General features: G+C 33.1%; 1 protein-coding gene across 1 annotated transcript in view; it reads left to right on the top strand.

Moving 5' to 3' along the window:
• LOC137654727 (uncharacterized) overlaps positions 1 to 14,548 on the top strand; it is a 202,835-nt gene that overhangs the window by 181,592 nt on the left and 6,695 nt on the right.

Here is a 14,548-nt window from a genome sequence, read left to right as displayed (position 1 = left end):
GATGTATGCCCTTTTTTGTGTTCAAACCATTGATTAACAAAAATCCCTGTTCTATTGCAAAAGATGTCTGTAATAAGCATAGTATTATTTTAAGTAAAAGGATGAATGTATACATACCGTGTAAATATATGTATATGTGTATACAGTAGGCTACATACACTATATATAATAGAGAGCACATTCCAGTGAAGTTTTAGCATGTGTTCGCGCGAGCCATAAGCAGATGTATGTATTGAACATTTGTTTTAGACTTTCGTTCACTTACACACACACACACACACACACACACACACACACACACACACACACACACACACACACACACACACACACACATATATATATATATATATATATATATATATATATATATATATATATATATATTGTTATTATTATTACTAGCCATGCTACAACCCTAGTTGGAAAAGCAAGATGCTATAAGTCCAAGGGCTCCAACAGGGAAAAATAGCCCAGTGAGGTAAGGAAATAAGGAAATAAATAAATGATGAAAATAAATTAACAATATATCATTCTAAACACAGTAACAGCGTCAAAACAGATATGTCATATATAAACTATTAACAACGTCAAAACCAGATAGTTCATATATAAACTATAAAAAGACTCATGTCAGCCTATATATATATATATATATATATATATATATATATATATATATATTTTATATATATATATATATTTATATATATATATATATATATATATATATATATATATATATATATATATATATATATATATATATATATATTGTAGGTGGCCACTTAAAAGTGCGAAAGAAACTTCAGAACGGAAAAGACTTGCACATCGTTGTGAAGAGCAGCAATAAGAAAAGGTAATTTCGTTCGTTCGTTCCTTCGAGAGAGAGAGAGAGAGAGAGAGAGAGAGAGAGAGAGAGAGAGAGAGAGAGAGAGAGAGAGAGAATGTTAACGTTTTTTTTTACCTTCTTCAATCTACTTTGTATAAGCACTGACTCACAGTAGCCAAAACCACAAGCAAGAAAAAGAGTAACAGCGGATGCAGCCAGAACAAATGAGTCAGCTGTTCCCGAACCACAAAAGGTATTTCCGAGATGAACTGAGAAAATAAACAGTCTCAACTGAACAAAAAAATACAAGTTCTTCTAGCAGTAAACAACATGGAATTTGTTTCCGCGTGTCTGTCACTCGGCTGAGTTTGTTCTGGGCATCTAGAATCTCAAGGAAACTTGAAATTCTTTCTAGTGTTTTGATTGCGAGAAGATGATATCATGGGTTTTTTAATCGGGTGGTTTAATATAGTGTTTATTGTCACCTTTGTGGCATAAAGAGAGTTTGGTAAAGGCACCAAAAAAACAATTTTTGTTTAAGGGATTAAAACGGCTACTTCAACTTCCTTTCAAATATCAAAAATAAAAATTGAATAAATCATGTCTTTCCACATTTCAAAGAAAATAGCTCTTGGGTGAATAAGGACATCTTAAATAAGAATAGAATAAATCAGGTCTTTCCACATTTCAAAGAAAATAGCTCCTGTATTGAATAAGGACATCTTAATTAAGAATAGAATAAATCAGGTCTTTCCACATTTCAAAGAAAATAGCTCCTGTATTGAATAAGGACATCTTAATTAAGAATAGAATAAATCAGGTCTTTCCACATTTCAAAGAAAATAGCTCCTGTATTGAATAAGGACATCTTAATTAAGAATAGAATAAATCAGGTCTTTCCACATTTCAAAGAAAATATATCTTGTATCGAATAAGGACATCTTAATTAAGATTAGACTAAATCATTTTTTCCACACTTCAAAGAAAATAGCTCTTGTATCGAATAAGGACATCTTAAATAAGAATAGAATAAATCATGTTTTACACACTTCAAAGAAAATAGCTCTTGTTTTAAATAAGGACATCTTAGGATAAAAATAGAAGGAAGGCACCAGCCTAGCAAAAGTCAAGGGTGTAATCCCATCCCTGAGCCATCGTTATTACGCCCTGATAGACAACGACAGAAACATTCCGAGAATCTACGACGTCTCTTCAGAGTTGATCACAGTTCAGCCAATGGTTCGTCTGAGCATCCATCTCTTCGTTGTCTCTTCATATCCACCAGAGGAGACATAAAAACAAACGGTGTCGCCATTGCTGCTCGTTTCATGTGTCTCCTCAACCACCCCCTTGGGCTCGTTTGCAACAGCGCCATCTTTTGAGCACGTGCTTCAAGCGGCCGTTGCAATTTGGGGTTTTTTTTTTTGCAATATGCAAAATTGATTTAAATCTGTCAAGTGCAATTGTTATTGCTATTATTATCCTTGATGTGATTAACTTTATGTGGCCAAGTCTAAACGGCCATTATTTTGTTTAAATACTTAAATTCTATCTTCCATGGCATTTCCCCCAATTTTGGGGAGTAGCCGACATTAAAAGAATAAAAGGGGAAGCAAAAAGAAAAAGAAAACATATAAGCACAAAACCTACACAAGGAAAAGGGACAAGAGTAAATAGAATAAGAAAGGGTAACTAACATATCAAATCAACCACGCCCGAGCAACAACAGCGGTCAGGAAAACACCGACAAAGATAATGATATAAGAGTCAATTAATATTATCTCTCTCTCTCTCTCTCTCTCTCTCTCTCTCTCTCTCTCTCTCTCTCTCTCTAAGGTGGTTTCAAAAGACCTAATGCGCCGAATGCATGGCGTGTTCTCTTTCTTGCGTCCTTCTTCTCCGTCGTCCGGAGCGGGAGCAAAAACGCTAGGCCGAGGATCGTGTGACAGGACTTCTGTCCTTCTGTCGCGTACCTCACTCGTTTCTCCCTCATCCCTCCATTCCTCCCTCCCTCCCTCCACATGTTTTGGGCCCTCATTTGCCCTTTTTTTTTTCCTACCGAGGCGTTACTTGCTCTGTACGTACTGAATTAAACTGGTCTTGTTCCAGACAGGCATTTTGCTCCTTGGCTAGACACCAACAAGGGTTGTTGAGATCATAATAATAATAATAATAATAATAATAATAATAATAATAATAATAATAATAATAATAATAAATATTGATTACGCCTAGTATTATTTCCCTTTCTTCAATGTTAGACTGAAATCCTTAATTCAAAATCAAACCATTGTTCTCTAATCTTGGGTAGTACCATAGCTCCTGTGCCATGGTCTTCCACTTTCCTGGGTTAGAGTTCTCTTGCTTGAGGGTGCACTTGGGCACACTATTCCATCTAATTTCTCTTTCTCTTGTTTTGTTAAAGTTTTTTAGTTTATATAGGAAATTTTGTATAGGTGTTGTTGCTGTTCATAAAATGCTTTATTTTTCCTTGTTTCCTTTCCTCACTGGGTTATTTTCCCTGTTGGAGCCCTTGGGCTTATATGATCCTGCTTTTCCAACTAGGCTGTAGCTTAGCTAATAATAATAATAATAATAATAATAATAATAATTTTTATTTTTATAATTGAAGCCCATACTATTAAATTGACTTTTTGTGGTTTGACATATCTGTTTTGACGTTGTTACTGTTTTTAGAATGATTTATTGTTAATTTGTTCTCATCCTTTATTTATTTCATTATTTCCTATCCTCACTGGGCTATTTTTCCCTATTGAAGCCCTTGGGCTTATAGCATCTTGCTTTTCCAACTAGGGTTGTAGCTTGGCTAGTAATAATTATAATAACGAGAGAATGGCTGTTATAAAATAATAATAGAATCCTTTGAAATAATTTCTTTCAGCAATATTGTTATGGATTAATGTTGTATATAAGTACAAGAAAATATAACCCCCCTTCTCTCTCTCTCTCTCTCTCTCTCTCTCTCTCTCTCTCTCATCTCTCCTCTCTCTCTCTCTCTCTCTCATCTCTCTCTCTCTCTCTCAGTTCGTAAACTTATATATTGTTAATTTATTCTCATCATTTATTTATTTCCTTATTTCCTTTCCTCACTAGGCTATTTTTCCCGGTTGGAGCCATTGGGATTATAGAATCTTGCTTTTCCAACTAGGGTTGTAGCTTGGCTAATAATAATAATAATACTAATAATAATAATACTAATAATAATATCTATTATTAAATTACTTAGTCAAATCACCTCTTATTTTTATTATTATTATTATTATTATTATTATTATCAATTAATTCATTTATTCATTTGTTTATTTATTTCAATGTTGTGACTGTTCTTAAAATATTCTATTTTTCCTCGTTTCCTTTCCTCACTGGGCTATTTTCCCTGTTGGAACCTCTGGGCTATAAGCGTCTTCCTTTTCCAACTAGGGTTGTAGCTTAGCAAGTAACAACAACAACAATAATAATAATAATAATAATAATAATATAGTAGTAGTAGTAGTAGTAGTAGTAGTAGTAGTAGTAGTAATAGTAGTAGTAGTAGGCCTAGAGTAACAGTATCAGTTATCATCAACTCCCATGTAAACCACCTCACCTCCTATTCCATACTAAACAAAACTAATTTCCCTCCTAATTCTCTTTTTATCATCTTTCCCACAATTAAGACCCGGTGGAAAAAAAGGCCACGAAGTAAAAAAAAAATGGAAAGGATGAGAGATATTCGTTAGGACTAAACCAATTAGCTCTCCAAGGAAAGGGTTAAAGGAATTTTTTTTCTTTTTATATATCAAGTTGTTTACAGCGAAAATCAAAACATGGTTTCGTAATGAGTCGTTGAGCTGGCCAGAGACGTAACACAAGAAGCTCTTTGGTGTGATGATGGTCCAAGGGAAAATTATGTGGCCTTATGAAAAGTTTCCTTAATAATAATAAGCAGTGATAATGTGTCTACTTTGACCATTACGTTCCAAGTGACAAAAACTAATTAGTTTATATACAGTATATATCTCTATTTTGATGTTATTCGTTCTTAAAACGTTTTATTTTAATGGTTCATTACTTCTCTTGGAGTTTATTCATATCCTTATTTCCATTCCTCACTGGGCTATTTTTCCCTGCTGGAGCACTTGGGCCCATGGCCTGCTTTCCAACTAGGATTGTAGCTTAGCTAATAATAATAATAATAATAATAATAATAATAATAATAATGGTATTTAATAAGGTTTTAATAACCACTTCTATAACAAAAGCAACAACAACAACAACAATTACGATAAAATACGACAAAAGCACTAATAAACTTAGTTTAAACCAGTATGAATATAAACAGACACCTACGCATTACTAAGATGCTTATGCGTACTGTTAAGCACTAGGTCTATGTATTAGTAAGATGCTTATGAGTACTGTTAGACACTAGATCTATGTATTAGTAAGATGCTTATGAGTACTGTTAAACACTAGGTCTATGTATTAGTAAGATGCTTATGAGTACTGTTAAACACTAGGTCTAAGTATTTGTAAGATGCTTATGAGTACTGTTAAACACTAGGCCTATGTATTAGTAAGATGCTGATGAGTTCTGTTAAACACTAGATCTATGTATTAGTAAGATGCTTATGAGTACTGTTAAACACTAGGTCTATGTATTAGTAAGATGCTTATGAGTACTGTTAAACACTAGGTCTAAGTATTTGTAAGATGCTTATGAGTACTGTTAAACACTAGGCCTATGTATTAGTAAGATGCTGATGAGTTCTGTTAAACACTAGATCTATGTATTAGTAAGATGCTTATGAGTACTGTTAAACACTAGGTCTATGTATTAGTAAGATGCTTATGAGTACTGTTAAACACTAGGTCTAAGTATTTGTAAGATGCTTATGAGTACTGTTAAACACTAGGCCTATGTATTAGTAAGATGCTGATGAGTACTGTTAAACACTAGGCCTATGTATTGGTAAGATGCTTATGAGTACTGTTAAACACTAGGCCTATGTATTAGTAAGATGCTTATGAGTACTGTTAAACACTAGGCCTATGTATTAGTAGGATGCTTGAATACTGCTAATGGCAATAGTTAGTACTATTAATACCTGTCACTTGAAATACCAACACTAACAGTAGAGATAATGATAGTATCAGTAATAACATAACTTTATGATTACATCTATAAAAATAATAAAGCACCGTTAGTCATTTGTTTTCGATAGAGGGACCTCACAGACAGAGAGATAGACATTAGGGAGTCGCAGACAAAGAAGCATAACGGAATTCCTTTTGTATTCACCGACTAAAAACACTTGTGAGGTTTTGTCGTCATTAACATTCCTTGAGAGAGAGAGAGAGAGAGAGAGAGAGAGAGAGAGAGAGAGAGAGAGAGAGAGAGAGAGAGAGAGAGAGAAAGAGGAAACGAAGAAATAAAGAGAGGAAAACGAAGCAGAGAGGGAAAAACAAAAGAGGGAAACTAGAGAGAGAGAGAGAGAGAGAGAGAGAGACGAGAGGAAACGAAGAAATAAAGAGAGGAAAACGAAGCAGAGGGAAAAACAAAAGAGGGAAACTAGAGAGAGAGAGAGAGAGAGAGAGAGAGAGAGAGAGAGAGAGAGAGAGAGAGAGAGAGAGAGAGAGAGGGGGGGGGGGGAACGAAAGAAGATGGGAGAGGGAAACCAAAGAAGAGAGAGAGAGAGAGAGAGAGAGAGAGAGAGAGAGAGAGAGAGAGAGAGAGAGAGAGAGAGAGAGGAAATGAAAGAAAAGAAAAACGAAAGCAAGAGAGAAAAACGAAAGCAAGAGAGAGGGGGAAAACTAAAGAGGGGAAAACGAATGAAAGAGAGGAAAACGAAGGAAGAAAGAGAAAGGGGGAAAACGGGGAGATAGGAAAGGAAAAAGTATGGAGAGAGAGAGAGAGAGAGAGAGAGAGAGAGAGAGAGAGAGAGAGAGAGGCCGTTAAACCTCCGTCAACGCTGAAGATCTATTACTAACCCAATAAATTTTTCTTCCAAAATTTAATCAAATCTAAACCCTTTCTCGTGAAAGCCTAATTGCTTTCTATAAGTCTAATCACTTTGTAAGACAAAAAAGAAAAAAAAAAATCAACAAATTATTCCTGAGCACCAAACTCGGTCGCTTTACAAGACTTCATGAAAATTCTTCCATGTTCTTTTTGCTTTATATATATATATATATATATATATATATATATATATATATATATATATATATATATATATTGTGTGTGTGTGTTAGTGCCCAAGTATATTGCATATACGTGTGTATATATATATATATATATATATATATATATATATATATATATATATATATATATATATATATATATATATATATATATATATATATATATATATATATATATATATATATATATATATATTGTGTGTGTGTGTTAGTGCCCAAGTATATCGCATATACGTATATATATATATATATATATATATATATATATATATATATATATATATATATATATATATATATATATATACATATATATATATATATATATATATATATATATATATATATATATATATATATATATATATATAGAGAGAGAGAGAGAGAGAGAGAGAGAGAGAGAGAGGGGGGGGGGGCAGACGACCAGTCACACAGACAAGAAATGATATAAACCCCCGAATTTGGAAACAAATTATTATTATTATCGTTATTATTATTGCTAGCCAAGCTACAACCCTAGTTGGAAAAGCAAGATGCTATAAGCCAAAGGGCTCCAATAGGGAAAAATAGCCCAGTGAGGAAAGGGTATAAGGAAATGAATAAATAATGGGAACAAATTAACAATAAATCATTCTAAAAACAGTAACAACGTCAAAATAGATATGTCATATATAAACAATAAAAAGACTCATGTCCGCCTGGTCAACAAAAAAGCATTTGCTCCAACTTTGAACTTTGGAAGTTCTACTGATTCAACTACCCGATTAGGAAGAATATTCCACAACTTGGTAACAACTGGAATAAAACTTCTAGAATACTGTGTAGTACTGAGCCTCATGATGGAGAAGGCCTGGCTATTAGAATTAACTGCCTGCCTAGTATTACGAACAGGATAGAATTGTCCAGGGAGATCTGAATGTAAAGGATGGTCAGAGTTATGAAAAATCTTATGCAACATGCATAAAAAACTAATTGAACGACGGTGCCAAATATTAATATCTAGATCAGGAATAAGAAATTTAATAGACCGTAAGTTTCTGTCCAACAAATTAAGATGAGATTCAGCAGCTGAACACCAGACAGGAGAACAATACTCAAAACAAAGGAGAATGAAAGAATTAAAACACTTCTTCATTCAAGTCTCTTGGGTTTCTTCTGTTCCAACGACATCAAAACCCTAAAGACCCTAAGACAAACTCGGCCTATGACTGCAGCCATAAAAATAGACCTCTAGCACTTCAGACTCTCTTAAAGAAAGATTTAAAACACACAAAAAGCAGATTTATTAGAACAATATAAAACAAAATACAATAATACAGTTGAAGCTGTGAAATCGCACAAGGGGATTTTGGAGACGTCTCACCTACACAAACATTATTAGACTTAAGTTACACATAATAGGGTTGGATTTCACACGTTGTTTCTTTTAGATTTCTTCTTCTTCTTCTTCTTCGTATCCTTGTCCCTGTCGCTACAGACGCAGAGGGAAAAAGATAGACGCACGCTTATGCAAAGACCTCGTCTATATATATATATATATATATATATATATATATATATATATATATATATATATATATATATGTATGTATATATATATACATATATATATATGTATATATATATATATATATATATATATATATATATATATATATATATATATATATACATATATATATATATATATATATATATATATATATATATATATATATATATGTATATATATATATATACATATATATATATATATATATATATATATATATATATATATATATATATATATATATATATATACACACATTATATATATATATATATATATATATATATATATATATATACACACATTATATATATATATATATATATATATATATATATATATACACACATTATATATATATATATATATATATATATATATATATATATATATATATATATATATATATATATATATACACATATTATTATTGTTATTATTATTGCTAGCTAAGCTACAACCCTAATTGGAAAAGCAAGATGCTATAAGCCCTATGGCTCCATCATGGAAAATAGCCCAGTGAGGGAAGGAAATACGGAAACTAACAAACAATAAGAGAAATAATGAACAATTAAAATAAAATATAAAAAAAAATACAGTAACACCAAAAGAGATATCTTTATGTCCGCCTGTTCAACATAACAACATTTGCTGCAAGTTTGAACTTTTGAAGTTCTACCGATTCAACTACCCGATTCGGAAGATCAGTATATATATATATATATATATATATATATATATATATATATATATATATATATATATATATATACATGTGTGTGTGTGTGTGTGCGCGTATGCATTATCTTTTAAAAACTAGGACAACAAAAACTGAGAGAGAGAGAGAGAGAGAGAGAGAGGAGAGAGAGAGAGAGAGAGAGAGAGAGAGAGAGGAGAGAGAGAGAGAGAGAGAGAGAAGTTTCCCCACAACTAGACTATAAGAGATTTGAAAAAGAATATTGAGAGAGAGAGAGAGAGAGAGAGAGAGAGAGAGAGAGAGAGAGAGAGAGAGAGAGAGAGGTTTCCCCACAACTAGACTATAAGAGGTTTGAAAAAGTATATTGAGAGAGAGAGAGAGAGAGAGAGAGAGAGAGAGAGAGAGAGAGAGAGAGAGAGAGAGAGAGAGAGAGAGTGTGTTTCCCCACAACTAGACTATTAGAGGATTTAGAAAAAGAATATTAAAACAGGATCGTAAATGAAAAGCAGCAGCTTGGCTTTTACGATTTCGAAAGAAATCTCATTGTGGATATAAAAGCTATCAAGGAAATGTCTTGCTAATACTGTAAAGAAGCTTTTAAGTGATTAACGCCTCTAACCGTTAAGTGATTAACGGTTAGAGGCCTCCTGACGTTGATTGAGGTAACGGTCGGTTTAACGGGTGGAAATCCCCGAGTTTATCTTAGGGGGGCAGGGTTGCACGCAGGCGAATGTTTATGGCTATAATATGATAGCTTTTATTGGAGTTGAGGATTGCTTTCGTTTTCCTAATGGGGCCAAAGGGCAGAAATAAACGCAGGGATAATAATAATAATAATAATAATAATAATAATAATAATAATAATAATAATAATAACTGCGGCATATTCTATTTCACTAAATTATATAAATATTAGTTACAAATCAAGTCAAAGTTCTTAATAATAATAATAATAATAATAACTATCTCTATACTTCGTGAAACCAAAGCTCTGCATACATTTGCTTTTGACTCGATTATTTCTTATTACAGCTAATAATTTGACACCTTTTGGCTATTACAAATGCATTTATTTTACCGCCACGCTTCGAAACAGTTTCATAAATCTTCCGGTGTTCAACTCAACGTCCCAAACCTTATTATCCGAGCGAAGTATTCCGATTCATTACTCAAAATCGCCCTTTGCCCTGATCTCGCTCGAGAAAACGACGCACTGGTATATTGGGTGACATCAAGAAATGATTATGATAATTCAAATGGCTTTAATTCTAATTGCTTTCTGACTACGTTTTTGTTACCGCTGTCAGTGAGGATAATGTTGTCAGGAATAAGAAATAGCAAGTTTTTTTATTATAACAAATTAAGATGAGAGTCAACAGCTGAAGACCAGACAGGAAAACAATACTCGAAACGAGGTATAATAATAATAATAATAATAATAATAATAATAATAATAATAATAATAATAATGGTAGTAGTAGTAGTATTGACTAGGATTATATAAAAAGGATAATTGTGATAGTAACTGTATTAATAATGATAGTAATAATGCGATATAATAATGATAGTAATAATGCGATATGCAAGTAGACAATACAGATACAAGACACAGTGACACCGAATAGGCATAAGACAAGAGCTTCAATCATCGTTTCCCTCGAGACGAAATAATGAAAACCAGCTGGAAAGCTCTCGTGGAGACGAGCCTACGCCTACTCCAGTATCCCACCCCCAAAAAGGAAAAATTCTTCTGGAAGAATATTTTCAAACCATAGTTAGAACAGGATCCGGATATAGTAGACAACTTTAAAATCTAGTCAACTAATTGTTAGTCCATACCGAACTAGTAGAATTAAAATAGATGAATTTCACCATAGAATTTTCAACAGAACTTAGTCAATCTAACAGATCTAGGCCTATAGACCCAGGTTAACGATCTAGACATATAAATACGGGTTAAAGATATAGACATATAGACACGGGTTAAAGATCTAGACATATAGACACGGGTTAAAGATATAGACATATAGACACAGGTTAAAGATCTAGACATATAGACACAGGTTAAAGATCTAGACCTATAGAAATGGGTTGATATATCCTACATCTTTACTGTTTAATTTCGTTAACGAAAATAATCAGAAAATTAAGGGAAAAAGACTAATGTTGATCCAAATAGCAAAATTGACCCATATGATGGAGGAGGAGGTTGGATAGGACATTAAAGAATCACTTGGCACTCGAGGGTGTCAAATTTATGACACCTACGACGGCCACATGAGGAGCGAGTGAAACAGGGATTATCATCCTTGGCCTCATGTTCTCGTCATCCTCATTATTATTGTTTTTTTAATAAAAGAGAACTCATCCTGAGATATGTACCTCGAAAGTATATCATGTCACTTATTATTATTATTATTATTACTAATATTATTATTATTATTACCAAAGTTATAATGAAGTGACTGAGGCAAAACAGGCCTTGCCTTTTGACGTTACTGTTTTTAGAATGATTTATAGTTAATTTGTTCTCATCATTTATTTATTTCCTTATTTCCTTTCCTCACTGGGCTATTTTTCATTATTGGAGACCTTGGACTTATAGCACCTTGCTTTTCCAACTAGGGTTGTAGCTTGGCTAATAATAATGATAATAATAATAATATAACGAAATTGTGCTTAGACCGATTCGAGAGTTGCTTCAAACCAAGGCCCATAGCCTAGGCCGAGTCTCTCTCTCCCCGGTAAACTGAGGCGGGTTTAGCTGCCGTTAAATGACGTAAAATGACGTTAAATGACGCTAGAAACGCGGAAAGGCTCTTCTTAAAATAAAGAGACACCGAAGGGCTCCGAGTGTTAAGTTTATTGGAGGTTTATTAAGGAAATGTGACAGGCGCTAAACAGGGGTTCAAGTTTGGGGTTTTGTGGTCGGGACGGTTTAAGGGGTACGGTTTGCAGAGAGAGAGAGAGAGAGAGAGAGAGAGAGAGAGAGACGAGGTGAAGTTTCAGATGTTCGTGTTTTGGGTGAATATTTTACAGTTAAACAGTATATCATTTGTCTCTTCACAGAGAATATTATTTTCAACGCCATTTACAAAGATAAATTGGCCTCTTTTTTTCATAATATATCTACTTCCATGTTGGTTTTATATATATATATATATATATATATATATATATATATATATATATATATATATATATATATATATATATATAATGTGTCTTTGTGTTCTACATTTAGTTACCTCCTCATTGCAATGTTGCTAAATTGCAGTAAGATAGCTATTTTACTGTAATTCCATGCGTTCATAAATTGGTGATTACAGGCCCAAAATACTGTATTTTTTCCCAACAGACATTGACTCCACAATATTAGCTGCTTGATTAATTTTTAGTCATCTACAGTCAATTCTTTTTAGTGAGGCAGATTTGCACCGACTCGCAGGGGTGCCCTTTTAGCTCAGAAAGGTTTCCTGATCGCTGATTGGTTGGACAAGATCATTCTAACCAATCAGAGATCAGGAAACTTTTCCGAGCTAAAAGGGCACCGCTGCGAGTCAGTGCAAATGCGCCTCATTAAAAAAAAAATTGAGTATAGTGTCAGACATTAGATATCATTGACAGGTTCACCTTCAAGGAGCTACAGAATAATTAGAAAAGGAAAAATTAATAAACGAAAAAAAAAAAAAAATAGATTGAAAAGAGCCATAGAAACTTGTATGGAAGAGTTTCCCCTTACAACCAACCCTTCGCCTTGCCCTATCCGGGACCTTCCTTCTGCACCAAAATCTTCGCTAATCGCAAGACATCCTAAGCACCAGCTGGAAGAAGAAGAAATTAAAATAAACAACCTCAAGGATTAGTAGATTAACCCGACACAGACATTGACCAACAAACACTTCATCAACGAATATGAGAAAGTTTGAACGTGACAGAGAGAGAGAGAGAGAGAGACGGTTTTTCGTATTACGCTACTTGTCATGGCGAAATCTTAGGAAACTTTTTCCTTGTCTTATTATTATTATTATTATTATTATTATTATTATTATTATTATTATTATTATTATTATTATTATTATTACAACCGTAGTTGGAAAAGTAGCATGCCATAAGCCCAAGGACTCCAACAGGGAAAAAGATGGCCCAGTGAGGAAAGGAAATAAGGAAATAAATAAACTACAAGAGAAGTAATGAACAATATAAAATAATTTACGAAGAGCAACAACATCCAAATAGATCTTGCATTTATAAACTATAAAACTTCAACAATAAAGAGGAAGAGAAACAAGATAGATAAGTGTGCCCGAGTTTACCCTCAAGCAAGAGAACTCTACCTCAAGACAGTGGAATACCATAGTATAGAGGCTATGCCACTACCCAAACCTAGAGAACAATGGTTTGATTTTGTAGTATCCTTCTCCTAAAAGAGTAGCTTACCATAGCTGAAAAGTCTCTTCTACCCTAATGTTACTACTTTTCTTACTCTATAACAAAGTTTAATTATTTATTTTCTTTATTAAAGCCGAATAAGCAAAAGATATTTCATCCATAAATCAACTAATTAATCTATATTAAATTTTTTATGATAATCTAAAAACGATTTCGTATATTTTATCAGCCAAAAATCATAGCACTATTCAGGCAAACATTAACAAACTTTATATTTCTACTCAGCAAAATAGAATATATGCGTGTTTTTTTTACGTATTTTTTATTCGTTTTTTTATAAACCCCGCTGATATTTTAGCTCCTAAGTTATCTGTCAATTTACACGTTATTATTAATATTATTATTAATTGCTAAGCTACAACCCTAGTTGGAAAAGCAGAATGCTATAAGCCCAAGGGCTCCAATAGGGAAAATAACCCAGGGGGGAAAGAAAACAAGAAAAAATAAAATATAAGAGTAACGACATCAAAACAAATATCTCCTATATAAACCATGAAAACTTAACAAAACAAGAAGAAGAGAAAGAAGATAGAATAGTGTGCCCAAGTGTACCCTCAAGCAAGAGAACTCTAACCCAAGACAGTGAAAGCCCATGGTACAGAGGCTATGGCACTACACAAGACTAGAGAACAATCGTTTGATTTTGGAGTGTCCTTCTCCTAGAAGAACTGCTTAGCAAGAAGAGGTTCTTTCAGCACTTATTGAAGAATTGGTGAAGTTACTCTGTTATGTATGCTGTATGGCCTTTAGTTAAATAAAATTCTAACCCGAGACAGTGAAAGCCCATGGTACAGAGGCTATGGCACTA

The sequence above is a fragment of the Palaemon carinicauda genome, chromosome 15 (genome assembly GCF_036898095.1).
Source record: "Palaemon carinicauda isolate YSFRI2023 chromosome 15, ASM3689809v2, whole genome shotgun sequence".
NCBI classification, from domain to species: Eukaryota; Metazoa; Arthropoda; class Malacostraca; order Decapoda; family Palaemonidae; genus Palaemon; species Palaemon carinicauda.
The sequence above is the reverse complement of the archived record's forward strand: the minus strand, read 5'-3'. Positions and strand labels throughout refer to the sequence as shown.